Raw genomic sequence first — 20,646 nt, forward strand, 5'->3', positions numbered from 1 at the left:
ACGTAGCTCTGCATGCGGTGTAATAGCCCCCTTCATAGCCCTGCAAATTTTATAATGGCCTCCATGTACCCCTGTGAATGGTATAATGGCCCCTACACAGCCCTGCAAACAGTATAATAGCCCCCACATATACCTTCAGATACTAAAATGGCCATGCATATAATGACCCTCACATAGCCCTCCAAGTAGTATAATGCAACCCCCCTAGTCCTCCATATAATATAATGGGCTCCACATAGTCTTCTAAATGGTAAAACTGGCCCCACATAATCCTCATTACAGTAGGTCCCATATGGTATTCCCCTTTACATTAGGGCCCATTTAGTATTTTCTATACAGTAGGGCTCATATAGTATTCACTTTACAGTAGAGATCACAGCTAAGGAAGTTGGGGTTATTCACGTCAATGCTTTGGTACTGACCCCTAAGCATTGTTACAGGGGAGCCCCACCCTGGAACACCATGGATGTCATGGCAGTTCAGTTCCACACGCTGGAACAGACTTTGTACGCGGATATAGGTGGTAGGTTGAACAACACAAGAACTGAGCAAATATACTTTATATTTTATAAAGTGAGTTTATTAGTATAATTTAAAATGATACATGAGGGACAAACCAGCATTAGTGAGTCAGGAAAGCTGATTCTTAGGATAGGCAGCAGTGAGACCTGTGCGTGCAGCAAGTGGCCGATGCTGGACTGTCGGCAATCCAGCATTTCTAATGTCAATTTCTTGATCAATGTATTTTTTTTTTTCTTCCGTTATTCCTGGTCTTTATCTGGTGTATTTTGTATGTTTTTGTCCACTGTTGGTTAATTCTGCATCCATCTTGGTTTTGCTGGTGTCCTGGGGCAGTTGTGCTAAGAATGGATAATAGATTTTTATAACATTTTACCACATACAATTTTTGTGAGATCTCCAGACATGTTTACTAATATTTCAAAATCTATAAAACTCTCCGTACTTTATTCCTTTTCTATAATATGACAGCATACAACGGCTCAAACATCACAGCACCAATGGCAAGGCCTTCTGAAGCAACATGTGTCTAGATTTTCTAGACTTCGGCATTTTTCGTCTCCATCTGCTCATCGCTGTTGCCTTCTGCACATTTGTGCAGATTAGGGGAAATATGTCTCTTGTATAAAAGCAAATATCCAGAGTTACACTTCTAGCATGATTTCTGCCTGATGTTACAATCTAATTTTACTAATGCTAAAGAAAAATGTATATTCTATAAACCTCATTATCCTAGACCCCAACCAAACAAAATTATTTTTTAAAGTATTTCTGAAAATCCCCAATCCGGGCTATTGTTTCCACCATTGGTCCATTATGTTGTTCACTCGGGACTGGTTGGTTTTCCACAGCTGCTTTCCAAAACATCTTCTCACATCATCATCTGGTTGTTGGTCCTGTAGCAAATCTGATTAATAGATAATAGAAAAATAATCATATATATATTTTTAAATGTTTGTGAAACCTGTATACCTATTGCCAGGTGTAACTTTATGCTTACCTAATATATATAGTTCTGCCGTCTCCTCCACCTGTCATAGAAATGTTGCCCATGTAGTTTTGATGCCATCAAACATGTTTTCCCAGTCGGTGGATCCTTCTCCACAGTAATAGAATGTGTTTTACAATATACAATATATTCTTCATCTTTGTTCTGCCATAGAGAAATAGGAGGGTTTTCTTAGTGGATAGATTCAGCTCTGAAAAGAGAAAATATTTCACTAGTGTTGATCAGAAAATGTGAGACGAGTGAATATTATACTAATATTGTGTTACTTTGAGGTGGAGTCCTTCCATAATTTTGCTGCTTTAATTAAACTATTGATGGTATTTCTTCTGTAAACCCTTTCTGCGGTAGCATTTGAGTGTGCAATGGATTTTGCAAATAAATACTTATAATTGCTCTCTTTGCAATTAGAGGCAACACATGTTTCAGTCGTCCTCCGGCCACTTGGCTACTTACTGGCTTTACTCCAAATCTAGGTAATATATTTAATGTTTCTCTTTTCATTTGTTTAGTAGATATAGGAGCGGCTCCCCCTGGACATGTGCATCCACCGCCGGCTCTGGAAGGCTGGAAGCCCAGCCAATATTCCAAAACACGATGATGAGCAGTCACATCTGTAGTGGAGATGCTTTGTTCAAAGAGCCACAGTAAAGAAACAAGACAATGTGTTTCTGCTCCAGAGTCTTCCTCACGTTCTAGTATCAGTAAAGAGAGATCTTGGAACAAACAAACTCCTATTTCTGCTCCAAAATGGCACAGTAATGTTGCTCTACTACAGTGGTGCTGGGATTTTGCTTATTTTTTCTATAGATTAAATGTTTAGCTTGTTCATATGTCATGTATAAATTTAACATTCCCTTAACTAACTGAAATCTCTATACTTCTGCACTATCCTCTCCATTTGTTCACCACGTTGAAGACTTGGACTTTATTGTGCTGGTGCACTAGCTGGTCTAAAGTGTCAAAGGACTCGCTGAAATTGCTTATTCCAGTTGTATCACTACTGCTAATGTTTTGGTGTTGAAGAATTGACGTGTCAGAGGTTGGAAGTCTACAGCTGCAATGTGAACTGTGTGTGGGGGGAAGCACTCTAGGCTGTGTCTAAGCGTGTTGTGAAACTACAGCATTGGCGGGTCCATTTACAAGGTGGGAGCACCTGGTTTAATTTGGTTTTATAATTTGGATCTAACAAAGTGGCAACCTGGTAGTCAGCAGTATTCCTAATCATAACTATACGGGGATCATGTTGCAGATAGTGCAGCAAAAAAGTATGTCAGGCTCTACCATGAGGTACAAGCCTATGCTGTGTTGGTGGTTGAGTACCACTGATGCTCATTTCCTTTTTTAACCTCCTGCCAAACACTAACAGAGGGGAGGATTATCCTCTTCATCTGACAGTTGCTCGCCAATTGCCTCTTCCTCCTCCATTTGTTCCTCATATCTTTCCCCTTCGATAACAATGTCTGTTATCCCCAGCCTACCTCGATCACAGTAATCCACCTTCCATTGGCACCCACCTATGACTACAGTCTTGAACCTATAGACAATGTTGTCCCTTCTGCATCCTCCTCTGCCTTCTCATCTTCTGGGACCACCATCTCCTCCCACAGGCTATTGACTTTGCTCCTGCATATAGATGACCGGAATAGGGATGCTGATGACGGCATCCTTAGCGCTAGCCTTCTTAGTAGCCATTTAAAAACTGTACAGAATGGTGCAGAGGTTTTTATCTTTCTCCGCTCCATTAACGTGATATGCACCGCAACCGTACAGCTTTGGCCCAGGCTATACAACATGACATACTGTGTCAGGGATTGTTGCTGCTGCCAGTCGCTGCAATACCTGCAGAATGGTATTCCACTGTCGACATATTGTCCATGCCAGTTAACAAGTTGATAAACGAAGACCTCTGTATTGATGCCAGTCAATGACCTGAGGGGTGTGAATGGCAGAAATGAGCACAACTTATGTCTTCTGTAGCAGCTCACCCAGGCCAGGATAATGATGGATTAAACATTGTACCACCAGGTTGAGGATGTGAGCCATGCAAGGCATATGTGAGCTTACCTCTCCATAAGGCTGCCACCACGTTCGCACTGTTATCGGACACAGCCTTCCTTGGATGCAGTACCAGCAGAGACAGTCATTGATCAAACTCTGCCTGGAGAGCTGTCCACAACTCTTCAGCTGAATGATTGTGATCTCCAAGGCATAGCATAGCAATTTTGATACTGCCTGATTGCGGTGAACCCTGACTGCTCAGTAAGAAGGTGGTGGGGTTTTGCTCTGCACTGTCAAAATGCGTGTCTCGTTAAGGCAGAGGTTGAGGGCACAGGTGGAGGCCCTATGGGAAATGGAGAAGGCATTAAATGTAAGGGTACCGTTACACCTAGCGATGCACCAGCGATCCCGACTAGCGATATGAAGCAGTCAGGATCGCTGGTGCATCGCTAGGTGGTCGCTAGTGAGCTGCCACAGAGGCAGATCTCACCAGCGACATCGCTGGGGACGGGGGTCGCTACTTAGCTGTCAGACGCGGCGATCCTGCGTCCTCCCGCCCGGCGCCACAGGAAGCCCCAGCAGGAAGTGGCCGACGAGGAATGGTCCAGCAGCTTCTTGCGTGATCAACGATAACCAGTGGGGGAGCCGGTCGGTGGTAAGTATCAGACACAGCAATATCGCTGTAACGTCACAAAATCGGTGACTTTACAGCGATATTGCTAGCGATATCGCAGTGTGTAACGGGGGCTTTAGGCTTGCGGTACAAACCTTGTGATTCCAAGACTTGTGGAGGAGCACCTGTCCCCATAGCCATCAGTCACCCAGTGCCCAGTCAGCAAGATGCATCACCATTTGCCAAGCTTACTTGTCCTAGTGTCTGTTGTGAAATGCACCCTGGAAGACAGATTTTGTCAAGGAATGAGTGTTCTCTGCAACATGCTGGTGTAGAACAGACACTGCTTGTGACGGGGTATGCGACAGAGCAGGAAGAGACACCAGGCAGATAAATGATCCAATGAGAGTTATTGGAACAGGGAGTTGGGCAGCACAAATGAGGGTAATGCTACAGCTTCCGGAATGAGTCCACACAAAGGGAGCCAATCCGGGGAGTGCCACCCGGTAATTCAACGCCAGACCAAAATGGAAAAAGTTCTTGGATGAGTTCAATAGATCCATCAGATGAGGGATACAACACAGTCCCACCTGGCGGCTTTTAATAATACTCACTCTCGCCTCAGCATAAGATCTCAGCCCTACGCAGGTCACCACCAACTGACTGCCAAAAACATTTGTCTATTGTCCTGGGATCAGCCCCTCAAAGGGGTAGGTTCACACCAACTTTTTATCGTGAATCAAAATGGAAAAGAAGTTATGACAATGTAAATTACAAAATTTTGAGACAATAATAAAAAAAATGACATTAAACATATTCAAAATGGGGACAAAATATGCAAAAAGCCACTCAAGGTAAAGCAGACCAATAAATGTCAAAAAAAGCTTATGAAAAAATTGGAGTAATTTGTGGGAAAAACCTCACTGAAATAAGTATAATAGGCTTACATTGGTGTGAATACATACAAGTTAAATCCTAAACACAAGGAAATAACTCCTGCCAAATAGTATTGTCAATGTAGGTCCCATGATGTAATGTATAACAACAATGGAGACTGTGCAAAAAAGTGCCCAGAAAACTGCCCTATTATCCAAAGAGAATGTAGTTCAAAGAGCAACAGTGAGCAAGGATAAAATCCATAGAGCAAGCGGCCTAGATATATATTGAATCAAGGTGACAAAGATGTAGAATAAAGTATGAAGGTGGTGGCGGTACCCTGGCGCGCATTTCACATGTTGATTTTTTTTTTAGGGGAAATTCTAGATTATTGAAGCTGCCTCTAGGCATTTCCTCTTTGGAAACTTCTCAGTAGCTACATGTTAAAAAGTTGCAATCCCAGAGCTACCTGCTCTGTTCTGTCTTAAAGGTTTGCATATTGGATGAGTCCCATGCTGAGAATATCAGACAGATTCTCCCACTAGATGCAGCAAAAGGTAGGTGGTCCTAGGATTGATTACATTACAGTCCAGGAACACAGGCTGTAAAAGGGACACACTGTTAGAACCCCTCCCCCCCCAATTTGCATTCTAACTAGAGATTTCCATAGGCTGCTAGTCAAGTACACATGGCCATGGCTGACAGGACTCAGGGCTCCTCCTACTTGGACAATCCATCTGCATTTTGGTGTTGCCTGCCTCTTCTATATTGTATTGTAAAGCTATAAGGTTGAAGAGCCCGACTCCACTGTTGTTGGCATCCATTGTCCCAAGAGACTGTTCAACAAGTGAGTGGATTGTGATCAGTAACAACAGTAAGTTCTCACCTATAGAGATATGGCCTTAAGGCCCCGTCTCACTAAGCAATCTCTGTAGCGAGATCGCTGTGTGTGACAGCGATCAGCGAGCGGCCCCCCTGCCGGTATCGCTGATCGCTGCAAGAAATCTCTGGACATTTCTTTGGTCGCTGGTCTCCCGCTGGCCAGCACACATCGCTGTGTGTGACAGCGGGAGACCAGCGATCAGGTGTAAAAAATAATAAAAAAAATATAGTTATTCTCACCTTCCGATGTCCCGTTCAGCCATCCCGCCTCTCTCCACGCTCCGGTCCCAGTGATCCTTTGCACGAATGACCGCGAGACTTTGTTATCCCGCGAGACCGTGACATCTCGCGGTCATTCATGCAAAGGATCACTGGGACCGGAGCGTGGAGAGAGGCCGGAAGACTGCGCGGGACATCGGATGGTGAGAATAACTATATTTTTTATTTTGATTCTATTTTTTACAGGATGGCCAGCGATGCCGGGCGCTCGGCATCGCTGTGCTGATCGCTGGTGAAGCTGTCTGTGTGACAGCTCACCAGCGATCACATAGCGACTTACTAGCGATCCTGACACCTTGATATTGGTGTCGGGATCGCTGGTAAGTCGCTTAGTGAGACGGGGCCTTTAGTTTCCTGAGGGCCCATACTATAATCAGGCATTCCTTTTCAAAGGTTGCATAGGCCAATTCTTGACCCAGCAGTTTCCCACCTGCATTCACCTGGCTGAGTACAGCCCCCAGTCCATAAGAGGCATCCGTCTGCACAATAAACCTCCTTGTAGTCTACAGCAGCCAGAACAGGGTCACAGACCAGGGTGTCTGCAGCAGATTAAAAGCCTCATCACAGGCTGGAGTCCAAGTCCATATCTGGGGCATGGTTTTCTTGGTGAGGTCTGTAAGAGGCTTGGCCACAGGGCTGGAATGAGAAACTTTCGATGACTGGCAGTGCCGAAAAAAAGCCATATCTTGTTTCTTGGTTTGGGGTACAGGTTAATATCTAATAGCATGGATTTTGGCAGGTTCAGGACATGGCTTTCCTCCTCCTACTCTATGCCCCAGGTACTGGACTTCACCCATCCTCAACTGGCATTTATCAGGTCGAATGGTTATGCCTGCTATAAGAGTCCGGTCAAGAACTGCTACTTGATTCCCATGTTTCTCCCATGTCAGGCTAAAAGTGGCAATATCCAAGTATGCACAAGCAAAGTTGCTAAATCCCAGAGGATCTGGTCTACCATTCACTGAAAGGTTGCAGTTGCATTCTTGATTCCGAAAGGCATGTTTAGAAATTAATAGACCAAATGGAGTTATGAAAGCTGACCTTTCTCTCCCTCATTTAGAAGGATTGTCCAATATCCCTTACTGAGATCCAAGGAAGTAACATATCGGGCTCCAGGCTAGCCTGTCTAGCAGTATATCAATATGGGGTATTGGATAAGTATCAGTAATGGTATGGTCATTTAGTCATCTATAGTCCACACAAAATCGAGTAATCCCATGTTTCTTGGGTGCAAACACCACAGGAGAGGCCCAAGGGGGTATGGAAGGCCTGAATTATCCCAAGCTGTAACATCTTCAGTTCCTGCTGCATGGTGTCTTAAACTAATTCTGGTACCAGGTAAGGAGCCTGCTGTATGGGACGGATGCCCAGAGTGTCTGCATGGTGTTGGGTTACTGAGGTTTGACCAGGTCAGGATCAGAAAGCAGCCTGTCTCTGAAGCACTCTCAGCATTTGCTTTTTCTGTAAAGAATCTGGGTCATCTCTGAGTAACCTGTTCCACAGTCAATAGGGCACTTGCGGCTTCCACAAGATCAAGTAGTGAGTCCTCCACCTCCTGACAGTCTTCTGAAGCAAGCCAACAGCTTGCTATCACTAGTAGGGTCCAGTCGTGGTACTTGATCATATTCACATGGACAGTGATTGGTCTTAAACCCTGATCATCTAAAGCAAGGAAGTAATTGGTGTCATTCAGTTTTCTGAGAACCTGGAAGGTACCCTCCCATGTCTGCAACTTATTTTCCCAGTGGGGAACAATCATTAAGACCTGTTAACCTGCAAACTCCCAATAGAAGACATAGTATGACCGCAAAGCACGCTGTCTGATTTAAGCCATCCGCACATGATCCTGAGCAAAGCTAGCAAACTGAGCTAGGGTTTGCCAAAGCTTTAGGACCTGTTGGACAGGGGTTCTGGTATCTTCAACTTGCCCCTCCCCAATATTCTTTTAGTAGGGTTAAAAGTCCTGACCTTTCTTCCATAGAGTAGATCAAAGGGGGAAATTACAGTGGACTCCTGGGGAACTTCCCAATTTGCAAATAGGAGATGGGGTAGGTACTTCATCCAGTCTTTATTTCTGTCAGTGAAGGCCCTTAGCATATTTTCAATGTGCCATTGAACTGTTCACAAAGTCCATTTGTTTGAGGATGGTGTAGTGTTGTTCAGATCGCTCATACTCCATGTACACCACAGACCTTGTACCAGCTTTGACATGAACTGGAAGCTTTGGTCTGATAGGATCTCCCTTGGAAATCCTACTCTGAACATGGTAACCAAGGCCTTGGCTGCAGAAATACCTGACAAGGCCACAGCTTCTGGATATCTGGTGGCATAGTCCACAACAGTGAGAATGTACTGCTTTCTAGACTGACTTGGTTTAGCCAGGAATCCAATATCGACAGCTACTCTTTCAAAGGGTTCTTCTACTATAGGGAGTGGTTGCAAGGGTGCCTTTGGGTGATCTCCTGGTCACCCTCTACGTTGACAGATGTCGCAAGTTGTTAGAAAAATAACACTTAATTTTAAGAGCACAGAGGATAGAAAGGAAAGCAATATTGAATTGTGTGGATAAAGCAAATCTTGCTTAATATTCATTCAAAATGATTAAAAAATAGAGAACTTCATAACACAAAAATAGGTAGTATTAAGCTACTTTCTCACTTGCGTTTTTTGCGCTGCGCACTGTGCGCAGTGCAAACGCACATAAAAAAAGCATCATGCGGTTTTGTGCGCGTTTTTTGCGCTGATGTGCGCATTACCATGTGCACGTCAGTGCACCCATAGACTTTAATGGGTGGTTAGGTAAAAAAACGCATTGCGTGCGCATGCGGTTTTTGGGGCAAGTCGGACGCTCAAAAAATGCAACGGAGTGCATTTTGTGCGCCCGAGCGCACACTACAAAAAAATGCATGCGCATACAAACACGTGTATGCGCACCATTCACTCTCTGGGGCCGTCTCGGAGCAAACATTGCAGCTGCTTCTGTGTGTACTCCAGCCTCCAGGCAGAAAAGAGGCTGAGGAGTCTGAGGGAAGTGGTGAGTCACTGACAGAACCATGCAGCAAGCAACGCATGGTAGGGACATCATGTTTACTTACCGATGTGTACAGCTCTGCTACTGCAAGGGCCAGGCCAGCAATGTGTGACCGTTTCCCAGCCAGGTTGAGACAGACAGGTGCTACTGTTCCACCTCAGCCCCACGCACTCCCGGTAAGTGGACTGGTAGACTAGTGGTAGCAGGGTAACGTGGTTAAGTCAATAACCTTCCGTGCGGGCATGAATTTAGGCTGTGACTGAGCAAGGGTGACTCTGCCGCCCCCTATCTTCAGGGATGGTCATGCACCGCTGGACTAAAAAACCCCACAGGTGCCACCCCACAGGTGCCGCCCCACCCCTCCCCCACATCCTCCCGTCCTAGGCACGTGCCCTCAAGTGCCTAATGGTAAATACGGCCCTGCTTCCTGCAGCACAGTAACATTCTGGGATGTAGAAATGAACGTGGCCTTCTGTCCTTCAGAGTACAGGGATATCTTCTCTAGCCAGTCTTATCTGTTATGGAAAGAACAAAAATAAGCAAATCAGATAAGGCAGAACTAGAAGTTTATCAACCGTTCATGAGTAGAATATAGAAGAACCTTACCATCAAGTTTTTAGTAACAGAAGGATTGGAAAGATGTTTTAACATCAGCACTGCCTGGAGGTAATGAAGATAAGGAAAGGAAGCCAACATCTGAAGTGCGATACCAGATAACACATGTGTAAAAATACTCATACATGGGGTCTTGCCACCCTCAGCACATTGTGGTAATCAAAAGGTGTCCTGTGCTCTGGATTCAACCAGCGTAAAAGGAAAAAATATTAGTAAAGGTTACATTTTCTAAAACCACAACATCAAATATTCATCAATCTACGGTGTAAAGCTGAGTGCTACTTGCCCTTTTTACTTTAATTGCCAAACTCCTGGTTGATCTCCCTATAAATGTCTTTAATGCCTTCTATAAATGCCTCAGCATCCTATTTTAGGCCTTCAGAAAGGTTGTTTGAAACTTGAGGAATTGCTGAATATGATTAGTCTCTTTTAAAATGCTGTTTGATGCAGGGCTGTGGAGTCGGTAAGCCAAACCTGCGACTCAGACTCCTCAATTTCCCTTACTCCGACTCCACGACTCCGACTCCCACATATATTGCTTATATTTAAGTGAAAAATTTTATTCTAGTACAATGTGAACATCAGACATTAAATCATTTTTATGATACAATAATCAAGATATTTAGATAGAACATAATATTTATTGGAATACAACTTTAGAACACAAAAAACTGTAATATATTGCAAACATGTAATACACTATGTAATATTGATTACATATATATGTATAGTGTGTATGTGTGTATATGTATATATGTAATAAACTATAAGTGGCAAAAAACAGTTTTCAACAAAAACATTCTAAATAACATTTGTGCAGTCTATGAATTTGTTCTAAGAAATAGAATAGCCTCCATCAGATCCTCCTTCATAGATGACCTCAAATCTGACCTAATAATTTTAAGGCTAGAGAACAACCTCTCTAAACTAACTTGGTTGGAGGCAAAGCCATAACCACATGGGCAACATCTCTAACAATTCCTGAGGGTTCGCCATATCTGTAAGAAACGGTTTTAGTTGATCAACAATTGCCCTTTTCCAGCACGTCTCTTCAAGATGGAATCAATTTTAGGGGTTCTGGCGGCAATAACCAATTTCCTCACTTTTCCAATCAGATTTCCAGCATGTCGCTCTTGCAGACTATCTCTTATTGCCAGCTGCAGCGTGTGCACAACACAGCACATGTGAGGAATAGGAAAGTGTTTTGAAGCAGCTTCAACAAGATCATCTATTTCTACAGTATAATTTTGCTGTTCTTCTGTAGTAATATCTGTTTGTTCCTCAGCTACATGAACAGCACTGTGGCCTTCCATCTCAAACATACTGAATCCTAAATGTTCTTCTAGCTGTTGTTCATTACTCTCATTCATCAGTGTTATTGTACTTATGTTTGAAGCATTGTCTGTTACAATAGCAAGAACCTGTTCTTTATTGAGTTCGTAATCTTGCAGAACTTTTTCCACTAAGGCCTGGAGAAACTGGCTGCTGTGATTTAGTTTTAGTATCTTTTACTGCCAGCGTGTGGTAACAATTTTTGTTGTCACAAACATAACGAACATTGATGGCAAAATAGTTCACTCTGTGACGTGTGCAGGCATCCTTTTTAAGAAACATGAAGCGTCTTTTGAGAGTCTTTTTAAGATCTTCCTTTTGTTTAAGGGCTTCTTCAATCATAAATTTTCTAATACTTTCTCTTTCCAGAGAAACACCAAGTTTGGGGGCCATTTCTCCATTAAGAGCTGTAAAAGCTGGTCGTGCAAATAATGATAATGGTACACAGTCCTTCAGAGCAAGCTGTATGCGCTGTCTTTTAGACATATCTGCTGTCATTGTTACAGTAACTTTGTCACTACAAAATATCTTGTTAATGATGTTTGAGACGCTCTTTCCTCCTTCTTTGCCTGGCAGGAAGTGTTAGTCTGTGTGCTACCCGGCTTTCATTCTTTTTGGTACAGATATGATATTGATACAGATATGGATAAATGGATGGATAGAGCAGATTACTAATCTGATTTTGATATTGAAAACATTATGAGCTCAAAAACCTTTCAGGTGATGCGGTTTTTTAAAAATCTGATCAGCTTTTGCAGCTGAAAAAAATTCCACAAAAAACGCAGCAAAAATGCTGTGTGTGAATGTAGCCTGAGATCAAGAATAGAACAGTCATTTATAGGGCATTTCATAACTTTCCCAAATTCCTATAAAAAAAATATTCTTCACATTCTGCATTCAACTACTGTACCCAATTTATTATATATTTTAGGAGTCTGAGTCGGTCCATTTTATACCGACTCCAACTCGACTGCGCCAAAATGAGCACCGACTGACTCCACAGCCCTGGTTTAATGTCTTAATCTTAGAATAGGTGCTAATAAAAGCTTGTGTTCTCCAGGTCTTTCAGAAATTCCATAGAGATGTCCTCTGGGTTTATAAATAGTGAGCGATACCGTTCGATACCCAAAAATATCGTATCGGATGGTATCGCCCGATACGAAAAAAATATCGGGTATCGCCGATTCCGATACCGGAAGTCCCATTCAAGTCAATGGGACTTCCGGTATCAGAATTTAAAAAAAAGCCCTTTATTTCCTTGTTGGCTAATTCTACATAATTGAAAACAAATAAGAATCATGTAGAATGTATTGTGGGAGGTGGAGGAGACATTAAAGGTATAGTGGTTTATTCAAATCACATGGCATAGCATTAATTCAAATTTTTTTTTTTCAAGACGTTAGGAGTTAAAAAGATATTGACTATGTTAACCTTTTTTATATTTTGTCAGATATGTATGTTTCACAACTTCCATGCTCTTAACCTTCTTTTGCACTTCTCCCACACTCTCTCCTTCATGATCCGCAGCAGTAGCATTTTTTTCATCAACTTTTTCTTCACCTTATTCATCTTCACCTTCTTCCCATTATTTTTTTTCCATTCTTCATATTCTTCTCATTCAGCTGCTATTAATTTTCATATGCTATTTCTTCATCTTCTTCCTATTCTTCTTTCTTCATTTTCTTATGGTGACAGGCATTCCTGTAGTACTTATCTATAAAAGTTATAAGATTACACCTTACGTTCTGCCTGTCACAAGAGATTTACAACAGGATTTGTCTGCGTTCAGTTTGGCCTGCAGCAGGCATTTTCCAGGGGCACCACGAGGAGGAACGGACTCACCCCCATTTACTGCTTAGTCTTCTGCTTATAATTTTGATATCTTCTATGCTGATTTTTAGTCTTATGCTTAATGTTCTTCTGCTTTCTGTTCTTCTGCTTTTGCTTCTTCTGCTTCTTGTTCTTCTGTCTTTGTTCTGTATCTTGGTGGTTGTCTTCATGTTCTTTGTCCTCTTGGTCATATTATTTAGGGTCATATTTCTGGTCTTCTTTGGTGTGGTCTTCAGGGTCGTCATCAGGGTCGTCGTCATGGAGATCAATAAGGATTACCAAAGACAATTTCAAAAAGCTTGATCTTGGAAATGTAGCAGAAGGTACAAGAAGGCTGAGAAACTGGCGAGAACCAGCTGACAGTACTGGAACCCATAGTGGCAGCAGAAGGAACAAGAGCCAATGGCACTACTGAGGAACAGCTGAAGGTGCTGGACCCTGGTTACTATGCAGGAGGTACCTGTGCTAGAAACCTCTACCAAGGACCAGCTGACGTTGCTGGACCTCGGATACAGAGATGGAGGCACCTAGGCCAAAGGCTCTGGCGAAAACCAGTTGACAGTGCTGGCACCCGGATGGGTAGCAGAAGGAACAAGAGCTAATGGCACTACCGAGGACCAACTGACGGTGCTGGACCACGGTTACTAAGCAGAAGGTACCTGTGCTAAAAAGCACTACCAAGGACCAGCTGACGTTGCTGGACCTCGGATACCGAGATGGAGGCACCTAGGCCAAAGGCTCTGGCGAGAACCAGCTGACAGTGCTGGCACCCGGATGGGTAGCAGAGGGTACCCATCCAAAGCAAAGTAGCCAGGCCGCAAGCCGGCCGCAGTTACCGAAACCCACAGTCCTACAGGGGGTCCATGTCCCATTGGCACTACGGATCCAGCCTTCAGTGCCAGATCCCTCAGTCCACATAGGAGTCACCTAAACTGCAGGCACCGTAGAGTCGGCTAACCCGGCAGCAAGATGACAGGACAACGGATTGGTGGCAAAGTGACCTTGACACTATCTGGAAACAGCTGGCGTGCTGGAACCAGGCTGGGCAGGAGGGAGTACCCGTGCCAACGAAACTTCTGAGCAGCAACTGGTGAAGTTGGAGCCCAGGGACAATCATGGTGTAGGCCGAGGCCTACTTGGTGGCAGTATTATATAGGTTGTAGACTACAACAGACTGTCAACGTGCTCCAATTAGGCATCTGTCTCCACTCTGTTTCCAGGATTTCACCTGACCACCAACACCGCCAGTTTATGCGTACAGTAGCCGTCTGCCCAATCCACACGTGTTCCTGTGTTACTGGGGTTCTGTAATGTCAGCAGATCCCCTGATGTGTGTCTGGCAATGTCTCCTGCTCTGTCCACATTCCCACCACTTGTAGTGGGAAGGTGGACAGCGCAGGAGACAGTGCCGGACACACATTGAGGGATCAGCTCACGTAACAGAACACCAGGAACACAGGAACAAGTGTGGAATGCGTGGACGGCAACTGTGAGCAGGAACTGGCGGTGTTGGAGGTCAGGGGAAATACTAGAGACAGAGTGGAGACAGAGGCCAAATCAGAGAATTTTTAAATCCGAAGAAGTTACAATTTGAAGGCAGCAGCAGTTTGCCCTCCACACAGCAGGGGATCAGCTGACGTTACTGACCCCCACTTTCACATGAACGAGTGTTTTTTTTTTTTTTCTGTGTGGACAGCATTTCTGAGCACCAACTGGCGGTGTTGGAACCCAGGGAAAATCGGGTAGTAGGCCGAGGCCTACTTGGTGGCAGTTTTCGATTGTTTCTACACTACTACTAACTGTCAACGTACTCCAATTAGGCCTCTGTCTTCACTCTGTTTCGAGTATTTCCTCTGGCTTCCAACCACGCCAGTTGCTGCTCTGAAATGCCGTCTGCACAACCAACACTTGTTCCTGTTACTGGGGTTCTGTAACAGCAGCTTCTCCCTAGAGGTGAGTCTGGCAATGTCTCCTGCTCTGTCCACTTTTCCACTACAAGTAGTGGGAATATAGACAAAGCAGGAGACATTGCCGTGCTCAACTCTGGAGATGAGCAGATGTTACAGGACCCAGGTAACACAAAAACAAGTGTGGATTGTGCAGACGGCACTTGAGAGCAGAAACGGGCATTGTTGTAGGCCGGAGGAAATGCTCAAAACAGAGTGGAGAAAGAGGGCAAATCAGAGAACATATTAAATCAGAAGTTGTAGGCAGCAGGAGAGTTTGCCGTACACACAGCAGGGGATCAGCTGACGTTACCAAACCCCACTTACACATGAACAAGTGTTTTTTCTGTGTAGACAGCACTTCTGAGCAACAACAGGCGTTGCTGTGGCCCAGGAAATAAAGTTCAGGTCATAGAAACATGAACACAACAGGAGACCTGGATCCTGTTGCCAGGCAATTATTTATTCTGTAAGAGGACTGGCAAATTCAGGTGAGATCCAGGCCTTGTTCATTTTCACAAAAGTAAGCCGGTCAACATTATCGGCGGATAGTCACATGCGACGCTCTGTTACCACACCACCTGCAGCACTAAAGACACGTTCCGATAATACACTGGCAGCAGGGCAAGCCAGCACCTCCAATGCATACTGGCTAAGCTCTGGCCATGTATCCAGCTTAGAGACCCAATACTTGAACAGGGAAGAGCCGTCTGGGAGTACACTAACAGGGCACGACAAGTAGTCTGTCACCATCTGATGGAAACATTGCCTCCTGCTGACTGGAGCCGTCTGTGATGGTGTAGCCGTTTGTGGCGGTCCCACAAAACTTTTCCACATTTGGGCCATACTGGCCTTGCTTTGTCCTGTGGCACTGCCTCTGCTACCTCTTTGTGCAGAGCTTCCTCCACTGCCTCTACCCACATGGCTGCTTTGAAAAGCACTACCAGCAACACTTGTGCAGGCCATCATGTTCTCCATTCCCCCCACAAGTGTTTCTTGGTACTCCCGCATTTTACGCTCCCGGTTCAACTGTGGTATGAGGCTTTGTAAGTTGTCCCAGTAGCGAGGATCTAGCAGGGTGTACACCAAATAATCAGCCGTGTGGAGAATGGTGGCGATGCGGTGGTCATTTAACAAGCACTGCAGCATGAAATCAACCATGTGCTGCAGACTGCCAACTGGACCGGAAACGCTGTCCCCAGCTTGAGGCAGCATCTCAGCCTGCTCAGCATCACCCCACCCTCGCTGTACACACTGACTACTAGAGCCTTGTGTACCTCCCTCCTCTGGAGAGATGTGTTCCTCCTCCATTGACTCCTCGTCATCCTCCTCACTAAGTGTCCCCTGCCTGGGCCTTTGTGTGGAAGCACGTTGCGCAGACTTGCCAGAAGCAGATGGCATTTCTGACTCCTCATCCTCGACCTCTTCAAAAACCTCCTCACTTAGTGCTTGTAAGGTTTTCTGAAGCAGACAGATAAGGGGGACAGTCATGCTGACTAGTGCATCATCTGCACTGGCCATCCGCGTGGAGTCATCGAAGGCACGCAAAACTTGGCAGATGTCCCTCATAGTGGCCCACTCAATGGTGAAGTGTGTCCGGCGCACAGTGCGACTTGTTTGAGCCTGATGCAGCTGGTACTCCATTACTGCTGCCTGCTGCTCACACAGCCGCTCCAACATATGTAACGTTGAATTCCACCTGGTGGGGAGGTCACATATGATGCGATGTTCTGGTAGGCGGAATCGGCGTTGCTGAGATGCAATGCGCGATCTTGCCATGCTGGAATGCCGCAAGTGAGCACTCTCTTGCCGAACTTTGTGCAGCAGTGCATCAAGATCCAGATAGTCCCTCAAAGCTCTGCACGACCAAATTGAGCACGTGTGCCAGACATGGTATGTGGGTGAGGTTGCCTAGGCCTAGAGCTGCAACTAGATTTTGGCCATTGTCGCTCACTACCAAACCAGGCTGGAGATTCGCTGGCACAAACCACACATCGCTCTCCTGCTTGATGGCATTCCAGAGCTCCTGTGCTGTGTGGCTCCGATTCCCCAAAGAAATTAATTTAAGGACGGCCTGTTTGATGTTTGGCCACACCTGTGCTCATATCTGGCCTACCAGGCTCATGCAGTGCTGATTCCGAGGAACTACAATAGGAGGAGGACTCAATATGTACAGACTGCATTCCTGCAATCCTTGGAGTTGGCAGAATACATACAGAGCCACTCTCCAGATCTGTACCTGGCTCCACAACATTAACCCAATGGGCAGTGAGGGAAAGGTATCGTCCCTGTCCATGGCTACTGGTCCACGCATCGGTGGTCAGGTGGACCTTGCTACTGACGGCGTTTAGTAGCGCATTTTTAATTTTTCACTCCACATGCTTTTGCAGGGCAGGGACGGCTTGCCTGCTGAAATAAAAGCGGCTGGGCACATTGTATTGTGGATCTGCCAATGACATAAAGTTCCGGAAGGTGTCAGTCTCCACCAGCCTGAATGACAGAATCTCAAGGGCCAGTAGTTTGGCAATGCCGGCATTCAGAGCTAGTGCTTGGGGATGGTTTGCCGAGTATGGCCGCTTTTTCTCCCATGCCTGTGCTACTGATTGCTGGTGAGTGGCCTGGGAGTGTGCTGATGACTGAGAACGTGGTTCAGTGGGTGGAATTTCACTGGGTCTCTGGACAACAGTGGCAGAGGTTCTTCCATGGCGTTCCAGTGAGGAAGCCGAACCAGCTGTGTGTGAGCTGGAGGAAGAGGCCCCAACACGAGCTGAAGAGGTGGTAGGTGCTGCTGAAGGTTGGCCTACATCTTCAATGTGTCTGTGTAACTCCACCTCGTGCTTGGTACACACATGTTTCCACAAATTTGTGGTATTGAGGTTGCTCACATTTTCCCTGTGTTTAACTTTCTGATGACACAGCTTGCATTTGACAAAGCAAATGTCATCTGCAACTGTGTCAAAAAGACCACGCACTGCAAGTCCTGGGAGCGCCCGTTTTGTGTTTTGGAAGAGTACTGCTCCTCACGGGTGCCAAAGTGGAGGCTACAGGCAACCAAGTCTGTCCCCGCCCTCTCCCTCCTCTTTTGGCCGTTCGGGGAATCTCTTCCTCAGAGCTGCTCCCACCACCTTCCTGTGGCTGACGCCATGATGGGTCAAGGACCTCATCATCTCCACTCCCCTCTTCAAGCACTGGCTGGTCCTGGGTTGTCTCGCCAGCACCGTACGCACTAGAAATTGGCAACTGAGTCTCCTCATCATCATCAGATGAGCACTGAGGTGTGCTGACAATAGGCACTGGACCACCCGCCTCTTCAGATTCAGAGGGACAAAGCAGTTGCGCATCACTGCATACTCCCTCTTCACACTCTAGAATGCTGCATGGTTGGCCACCTCTTTCCAAGTCAACAGATTCTGAGAACAGAAGTAAAGATTGAGATGGCTCCTGTCCAGGGCTTTCAGACTGCCTGGGCAATTTGGCAGGTGGTGAAGAGACAGATGGTTGCTCTTCAGTGCTCTGGCCCTGAGAGGATGCGGAAGTCATTGAAGTGGATGCGTTAGCTGCCATCCATCCGACAACGGCTTCAATTTGTTCGTCACGCAGCAGTGGGGTACGGCGAGGTCCTACAAAGCTGTGCATGAAGGACTGTTGCCTGGTAAAAGTGGGGGATGCCGGGTCACTGGTGGCCGCAGCAGACAGAATCCCCCCGTCCTCTCCCTGCTGAAACGCCACGACCACGTGCCTTACTCCCTGCCTTCTTCATCTTGGTAGACTGATAATGATAGGCAGAAAAGTAAAAAAGGGGGGGGCTTAGTGTTCTTATTCCTGAACACCTGCTAACCAGTATAAGAAACATTAATTTTGCTAAGAGTGTGTGTACTACACTTTAATATGATCTAATGTGGCCTTGACAACTGTAAAGTGGAGTGTTTGGTGAACTTTATTTCCTTTTTTCTTGGGGGGGGGAAAGGAAAGGATGTGACCAAAGTTTGAAAGCTATAGTATCACAAACTTTTTGGAGCGATTACAATGCAGGAAGCTAACCTACAATGCAATTGATGAGGCTCCAAAAATAGGGTGATACTAGTCTGGCTGGCCCTGAAGGGCACAAGCCAGCAAAAAGGCTCCTCTATCTAATCCTATATAGTGTTTGCAACCAACCAATGACAATGGATGCGGTTGGAAGCACACTAATATAGGAGCAAAAATCTGGACAAATTAGCTGCAAAAAAAGGACTATGTATGAGGCAGTGACGCACGCTGAGCGGACTACAACCAGCGGTGGCTGTAGAACACACTGCAACGTGAGCTGCACTCACACACAGAGAGACCTATCAGACAGCCAAAAACAGTGCAGAGAAATGGGTTTCTAGCACTGAAAGGCTGCTGAAAGGCTCCACTGTCCACTCCTTTAGTCTTTGCAACCAACGTATATGGATACGTATGGAAGCACACTATACAGGAGAAAAAAAAAGCAGCAATAAAAGAAAAATGTGTATTAGGCAGAGACACACGCTGGGCGGCCTACAAGCAGACGTGCCTGCAGGACATACTACACAGCGTGGGTCTGCACTCACACAGCCCTTGCAGACAGCTATTAAAACAGCGCTGCTGGGCTAAAAAAATGCTACAGTGGTGGATTATGTAGCCTGGGTAGAGCAATAGATATGTTTGATGATCGCTATTTCTAACTGTCCCTCACAGTCTTCAACAGCAGCCTGTCCCTAACTGAATTCACAGCAGAGTGACCAGAAATGGCAGCTGCAGCGGTTTTTATAGTGCATCATGACATCATTTCAGCAGCCAATCACAGCCATGCCAGTAGTTAACATGCCTACATGCCTAACAGGATGTGCCCACACTTCTGAGGATCCACATTGGCTGAATCAAATCGAGCGGGCTCCTAGCATTATGGGAACTTCCGATTCCGGTATTCAATATGAAAAAAGTATCGGAATTCTGATACAGCTAATATCGGCCGATACCCGATACTTGCGGTATCGGAATGCTTAACACTATTTATAAAGCAAAGATAACAAAGAAACTTTTCCATTGTAAAATTGAAGTGTGTGTATGTGTGTATATATATATATATATATATATATATATATATATATATATATATATATATATATATATTTTAAAGATGTTCCTCTAGGATAGATCTCAACAGTCATCCTGGAATCAACGTCAAACTCAAGTAAAACCGAAAAGGTCTCTAAGATTTGTTGTTTTCTAATAGTAGCATTAAAAATTGGAGCTGCACAGTATGATTCCAGTATAGCAATATTACATTCGCAGAAGCAGCACTCCTCCACTATCCCAGGCCGGGAGCTGCTGCAGACAGAACCAGATTTACTGACATGGAAGCCCCAGTTAGTGAAGATGAATTGCAGCATGTCCACCAATTCCGAGCCACAGAGCATCTCCCGGGAGTGAGACCTCATGCACCGAGCGTTGGCGACTCCCTCGTAGAGCGCAAACACCAGAGACAAAGTATCACCTGATAGTGAGCGGTACGGCCATCTTTCTCACTAACATTGGCATTTTTTACTTTTTTGCAGTCTTTGAGATACATGACTGTGAGTGCCAGATATTGACTGTATGAACGCATGCAAATGTATTAACAGCTCCCAGGGCTGCTGACAGGACTTTGCACTGTGGAATCTCAAACCGTGTAACAGCCAGTTCTGATGTTTAAAGAGAATATGCAGGGCAG

The 20,646-nt window shown here is 45.2% G+C and overlaps 1 pseudogene; it reads right to left on the reverse strand.

The window, feature by feature from the left end:
* LOC141098653 (guanine nucleotide-binding protein G(q) subunit alpha-like) overlaps positions 1-20,646 on the reverse strand; it is a 120,033-nt pseudogene that overhangs the window by 25,710 nt on the left and 73,677 nt on the right.

This window comes from Dendrobates tinctorius, unplaced genomic scaffold (assembly GCF_039654945.1).
Source record: "Dendrobates tinctorius isolate UK_male_01 unplaced genomic scaffold, ASM3965494v1 ptg000093l, whole genome shotgun sequence".
Classification (NCBI taxonomy): domain Eukaryota; kingdom Metazoa; phylum Chordata; class Amphibia; order Anura; family Dendrobatidae; genus Dendrobates; species Dendrobates tinctorius.